General features: G+C 33.5%; 1 long non-coding RNA gene across 1 annotated transcript; it reads right to left on the bottom strand.

Annotated features, from left to right (window-relative positions):
- Window positions 1-1826: 1826 nt before the first annotated feature.
- On the bottom strand, window positions 1827-5356 carry LOC129809286 (uncharacterized). The gene is made up of 3 exons (XR_008752613.1): window positions 5301-5356; window positions 4711-4905; window positions 1827-1917 (listed from the first exon to the last, which is right to left on the bottom strand). It is a non-coding gene; the product is annotated as an uncharacterized LOC129809286 (long non-coding RNA).
- Between the last annotated feature and the right edge of the window lie 722 nt (window positions 5357-6078).

Below are 6078 nucleotides of genomic sequence, written 5' to 3'. Positions count from 1 at the left end.
GAAGCAGTTATCCTGCATGCACTCGTAAACGTTTTGGTCATGTGAGTGATTGCTTTTAATATGTTGTATTAGTTCATCAGGTGTTGAAAAACTGCATGAGCATAGACCACATTGGAATTTTTTGGATAATTCATCGCAACTGCCTGAAAACAATATTTATAAGACAATTACAAAATGTAAATGAAATAAGTTCTGAAAAAGGCTTCGAATATACAAAATGATTAGAAAATTTAAATTTGGGGAAACTGGGAAAAAAATAATCAAACGAGAGTCTAAAAAAAAGAACTTATAATACAAAAGAGACTGAGTCTTCAAATATTTACGCTAGATATAATCTTCATGAACATCCTTAAAATATTCAAAAATTTAAGAGATTAAAACAAGCAGAATTGAAAAAAAATGAAACATTTTATTGCTCGACCTTCACCGAGAGGGTAATCCACAGATATTTTGACCTCATAAAATTGTTGTCCCTCACCCTGTAGGGACTACTTTTCTCAACATAAATAATTTCGCGTTTAAGTTTATTTCCGAGAAATGATGCCACACTGTTTGAGCGGTCTATTCGTCTGATCCGCCTGGCCGTTTCTCTAGCTCTAGAGGTCAAACGGTTAAAGATAGAGACTTGGGGCCTTCGGTGGCCTTCCCATAAGTCGACCCCAGGATCGTTAATATATCCCCCCAATTTACCTCACCTCAGGTCAGAAAGCGTGATTTTTTCTGGCCCCCAATTTTTGACCCTCTCGTCCTTAAAGGTTTAATCTTTTATACAAAGTTTTCTCCGCAAAAATTCTTGCAATAAATCTGACCACACGGGGTGATAAAAAGAAAACGAAAGCATGGTAAAGGAATAATAATAAACTACATTAAAAGCATTAACTCTGCACTTTTCTCTGTATTAGACAAAAAGATGCTTCAATAAGATGATTAACACAAATTAATATTATATATAAGTAAAGGGACAGATAATCCTAACCGGCTTATGGGGGTGAGATTCTTAATGTGAGCTAACTCGAAATGTACGCAAATTCGATTTAGAGCTGAAGTTGGGGGACCCCATTCAGTTATTCTGAATCAAATTCGTGAAATTATACAAATTTTGTATTTAAACCAAACTAACAAGGATTTGGATGGACTGACAGAAAAATGATGTATGTGTGAAATGTAGACCAGAATGTTCTCTATAATTTTGCCGTAGAACATGATCTTATCCATTGAACAGAAGCCGAGATAATTGAGGTTGTTTGTTTCTGAACTCCTTTTTTCGACTATCTAGAGCGCCCCAAGTGTTCATTTGATGAAAATCAACTATATCAAAGAGTTGTTGTATTTTGTGACACTTTCCATTTAAAACCCTATTTTAAGTGTCTTGGTCGTGTGGAAGCAGTCAAATTGGCACCTGAGTGGTTTCAAAGCGTTATTATGGGAAAAATCAATTTTTCACGCTTAAACGGCAAAATCGGAGTGATAGTGTAGTCTGAGCGGAAAATGATATATGGACGAAATGTAGAGACAAATGTCCTCTACAATTATGTTGAAGTAATCATCAAAATCGGTTCAGCGACAGTCGAGATAATTGAGGTTATGTGATATTGAAATTGGTTTTTCGACTGTGGCGCCCCTGGTGTTGGTCCCACGAAGTTCAAATATTCTAGAAAGTTGTAGCATTTGGTGAGATCATTCGTTTAAGCCCTCATTCATCAAAATCGGTCACATAGAACCGGAGATATGATTTTTTGAATTTCGTGAAAACAATTTTTAAGAAAGTTTGTTTAGACTCAGTAAATTTTTCACAGCTATACTACTCAAGTGTCATCTATAATTTACATACCTCTGGCGAATTCTCCTTGGTTTCTAAACATTTTGATGACAACACTAGTCTTTAGTCCTAGCTTCAAGTCTTTTCGATTTGAATATCTGTCAATAAAGAAAAACCAGAGTTAGTTAAAAAAAAGTGAATAAGTTTTATACAGAAGTTCTACTAAAACATCAAAGGTAAGTACGAAAATTTTTTTTTAAAATCTAGCATAATATGAATATTTCAAAAATTCTTCATAAAAGTAATAACTGAAATTATAAATTGTAAAATTGTTTTACAACTATCGACAACTTTAAAAGATTACAAATTTAAAGAAGTTAATTGTCAATAAAAAAAACGTTAGGAGGAAGTAGGACACTTTTGAGTACACGGTAAAAACTTTCGGTCACCGACCGAAATACTGGAATAAATTTACTTTGGAACAAACATTTTTGAAACAAAATTGTATCTTAAGAAGACATTTTAATCCCAAATACATACAAATTTGTCCCAAATAAATACAAATTTGTTCGAAAAATTTGGGTGTCCGTAGACGAGCTAATTTTGGAACAAATATGTGCCGAAATTTTTTACCGTGTAATTTAAGTCGACAAACCAATTGTGAAGCTAAATTACAGTACGAGAATATTCAGTTCCTCTAAAAAAAAAGAAAAAATTAAATTTCAAAGGTACACCAATTCAACGGTTCCTATTCCCCTTACAAAATATTGGACAACATAAAATATTTTCTACTTCCAGTGAATCGTTAAACGCTGTAGATAAATTGATTAAAAAAAATTGAATTATCTTCGAAAATTTAATACAATTTTTTTAATTCGCCTATCCATCTCGATTCGAGCAAGAAAAGCGTAAATCACTCATTCATGGCCTCAGATATTTTTGATTTTTGTATATGTTAAAGTATAGTAAGTGCACCAAATTTCAGCATGTTTGAATGAAGGCGCCAAAGTTTATGTTTGCAGTGTAATATTTTTTAATACAAATTGGATTTTTTGCTACTTCTTTTAAAGGAGTGTTGTTTCGAACGTTGTGGACAGTTTATCGTCTTTGTTTTCTTTAAAATCATTCTTAATACATTTTACAGTTGTAGTGAATAAAAATATTGACGCAGCATATGGTAATATTTGGGCAACCTTGATTTTATCATAGTTCCTTGCTCTTCCGGAATTCTTCTTAAGTCTTTTTCACATCATCTCGTTCGTCGAACCGATATATTTTGTTTTTTTTGCATTGTATGATCTTTAGAATATGAAAAAAACTAAGAATTCATGACAATTTGAGGAATAAAAGAAGTGGCCGAAGTTGCAAATTGTTTTTGAATAAATGTGACTCCGCAATATATTTTATAGACAGGACACTTTCCCCAAGTTTTTAAAATTTGGTTGCGATGGGTCACATTAATTGAAAAACATAGGAAAAATTTGGTCATTCTGAAGCTTAGTACCGTGCAAAACATAGGAAATTTCCCCTACTGTATTTCAGGACCGAATTGATATTTTTCCAACTTTTTTTTATTTGAAAGATAATTTTGTTTTGGAGGGTCCACAGTGTAATTGGTAAGAAAATTCGGCTCTTGGGCAGTGCGATCAACGAATCTACTGTCACTGTTGTAAGTTCAAGTCCCATCCGGTGTAAATGATTGAAGCGTCTGAATGGACATTTTTCACGAAACATTGTAAATTGAAAAATAAATTTTGCAAACTGAACAATGTACAGAATAGCAGAAATAGCCCAGTAGAGGAGACCGGGGCAGAATTAGACAACAAATGATTTTTTTCATTGCGTATAATTTGCACAAAAAATGTTTGAACGAGACTGAAAAATAGTTCAATGAACAGGAGGGATGTGTTTGTTTTGAATAACTAGTGGTTTCCTCAATATTCCTGCTAAAGCCACCTATAACACCCCACCGTCTAATACCATGCGTGGCCAATTCTACACCGGTCTTCCCTACATCAAAATAAACGTAAAAAAAAAATAATTTTGTTCTATTTAAAACGATACTAGATTCTGAGCTATGCCAAAATTTTCTTTTGAAACAACCTTTCGAGTTCCTTTTCTGATAAAATTAAAAAATCTCAAAACCCCATTCTCAAAAATTCCAATTTCTCAACTGGTGACATTGAGTATTATATTCCCCGAAAAGGAGAGCTGCTACTGTGTTCTGTATTCTATTGTATAGATCAAAAAGAATTATTTAGGACACAACTTGGAATAAATTGAACCTAAAACTGAACAGTTTCGTATAAAACTCTGTCAAAAATCCAAATTTTGATTTCTTCAAAAATCCATCATTCACTATTGAGCTATATTTATCTGCTAACTGAAAATATTTCGATTTTAACTGCTCGAACTCCAAGAGAAAGCAGTTTTATTTAATTTAGAATCAACTTATCAAGTTATGCTGACTACCGCAAAGATTTTTAAAAGAGGTCTTTTAAAAGCAAACCCCCAAAACTGAATTTTTAAATGCTGCTATTTTATATACGTAAGAACGTGAGTGCAATAATTTCTTATACTTTTGAAAATCGTTAAAAATTTGCTAAATTATTGGCTGACAAACCCATGTATCCCTTAATTTCTAGATTTTCTATAATTTTTTACTGTATTATGCCCAACGCACAATAACTTTTGTTTGTAAATATGTTTTCAAAATTGTCTATGAGAATGAGCGAGATGACTAGATTTAGATCTCACACACTCTCATTGAAATGTCAAAAACATGTTTACTAAAGAAAATTTATTGTGCGTTGGGCATGAAGGAAAACTCCACAGTAAACAAAGACAAAAAAAAACACTTTCAAGGTTCCAAGCATACCTGAAGAAATTGTTACAACTAAATGAAAAATTACACAATTATAAAAAAATCCCTTGTTGTACAATTTACGTACCTTCAATGAGTCCAAGATGAGGATTTCCAGATTTTAGAGATCACCTCGCTTCACGGGCTGTCTCTCCGGAGCTCAAATGAGACTTGCACTACTTGCACTGAGATTCCCCGATTTTCCAGAAAATCTTGTAGCACGAAACTGGTCCAGATAGTTTGATTATTTAAGTGCAGCTGCAGGAGATTGTGGCAGGAGCTCCTGTTGGTTCAAATAAACAATTTTTTTAGTGCTTGCTGAGCATTAATATTGTCAAGACAGGGAAAATACTGTAGAAAAAAAAGCATCTATATTTGTCAAATTGACCGTCAACTTCGCCCCCTCCACCCTTCTTAACATGCGCTAACAGAGCTTGAGCAAAACAATCGAATGGGCTAATTGAGACAACTACACTCTAAATTTCTACGGAAAATACTCTACATCGCTCCTCATATTCACGAGGCCCCAAGAGTTCCGCGGAAGCCTTTATTTTCCAATAAGAATTGGAAAGATGGCGTCAAGCATCGCGCGTGGATTTTTCCCTTCGGCCCATGAACAAGCCAAGCATCTCAAATATTCACTTAAACAATTATAAAAGGCACTCTTTTAGGACTTACCCACTTCCTTACAAATATCCTGTTTGGCTTCACTTGAGAAATTGCGTTTTTTTTTTATTAATTCACACTGAGTTTAAGCCAAATTTTCACTATCCTTCACTTTACACAGATGTCTTGCACATGACTTGACATGACATTATTGTCACAACTGGCACAACCCGGCTGTTCACACATTCACAGATTTAGCATATACTCTCGACCGAAAACTATGCATTTTTGATGAATTGTGCCAGAATCCTCTTGAGAAAAAAATCTTTATTTCCGAGGAAATATTTAGTTAGAGGTTATAAAAATTTTCATTATTTATGGAAAATATGTTTTTTCCTTTACAAGAAGCATATCTTCCCCAATTTTTTTTCATTAAATTATTGAGATTTGGGAAAACCGGTGCTGAGGCAGTCATTAGCGTAATTTCTCACAAACCACGTTACAACTATTGTAATTGATCTCGGAACAAGAATTTTCCAGGTTTTCAAGCTTATTTACGGTAAAAAAATATAGTTTTAGAAGTATTAAAAAATATATCTGTAAAAGTTGTGTATCTTTCCACTACCACTTATTGAATCCATTGATTCTTATAAGAACATCATTGAAAATTTTGTCTATAAATATTACATAGTAAAATAGGGTACCGGTCAATATTCCGGATTTCAACATTTCGAACGCTAAAATCCTGAAAGCTGTAATCCCGATTGAATCGAAACCCCGAATTGCCAAAATCTTAGAAAGCCTGAAAAGATGACTATCCCAGAGATTTTTTTCTTCTGGATTTCATCTG

Source organism: Phlebotomus papatasi, unplaced genomic scaffold (genome assembly GCF_024763615.1).
Source record: "Phlebotomus papatasi isolate M1 unplaced genomic scaffold, Ppap_2.1 HiC_scaffold_565, whole genome shotgun sequence".
NCBI classification, from domain to species: Eukaryota; Metazoa; Arthropoda; class Insecta; order Diptera; family Psychodidae; genus Phlebotomus; species Phlebotomus papatasi.
The sequence above is the reverse complement of the archived record's forward strand: the minus strand, read 5'-3'. Positions and strand labels throughout refer to the sequence as shown.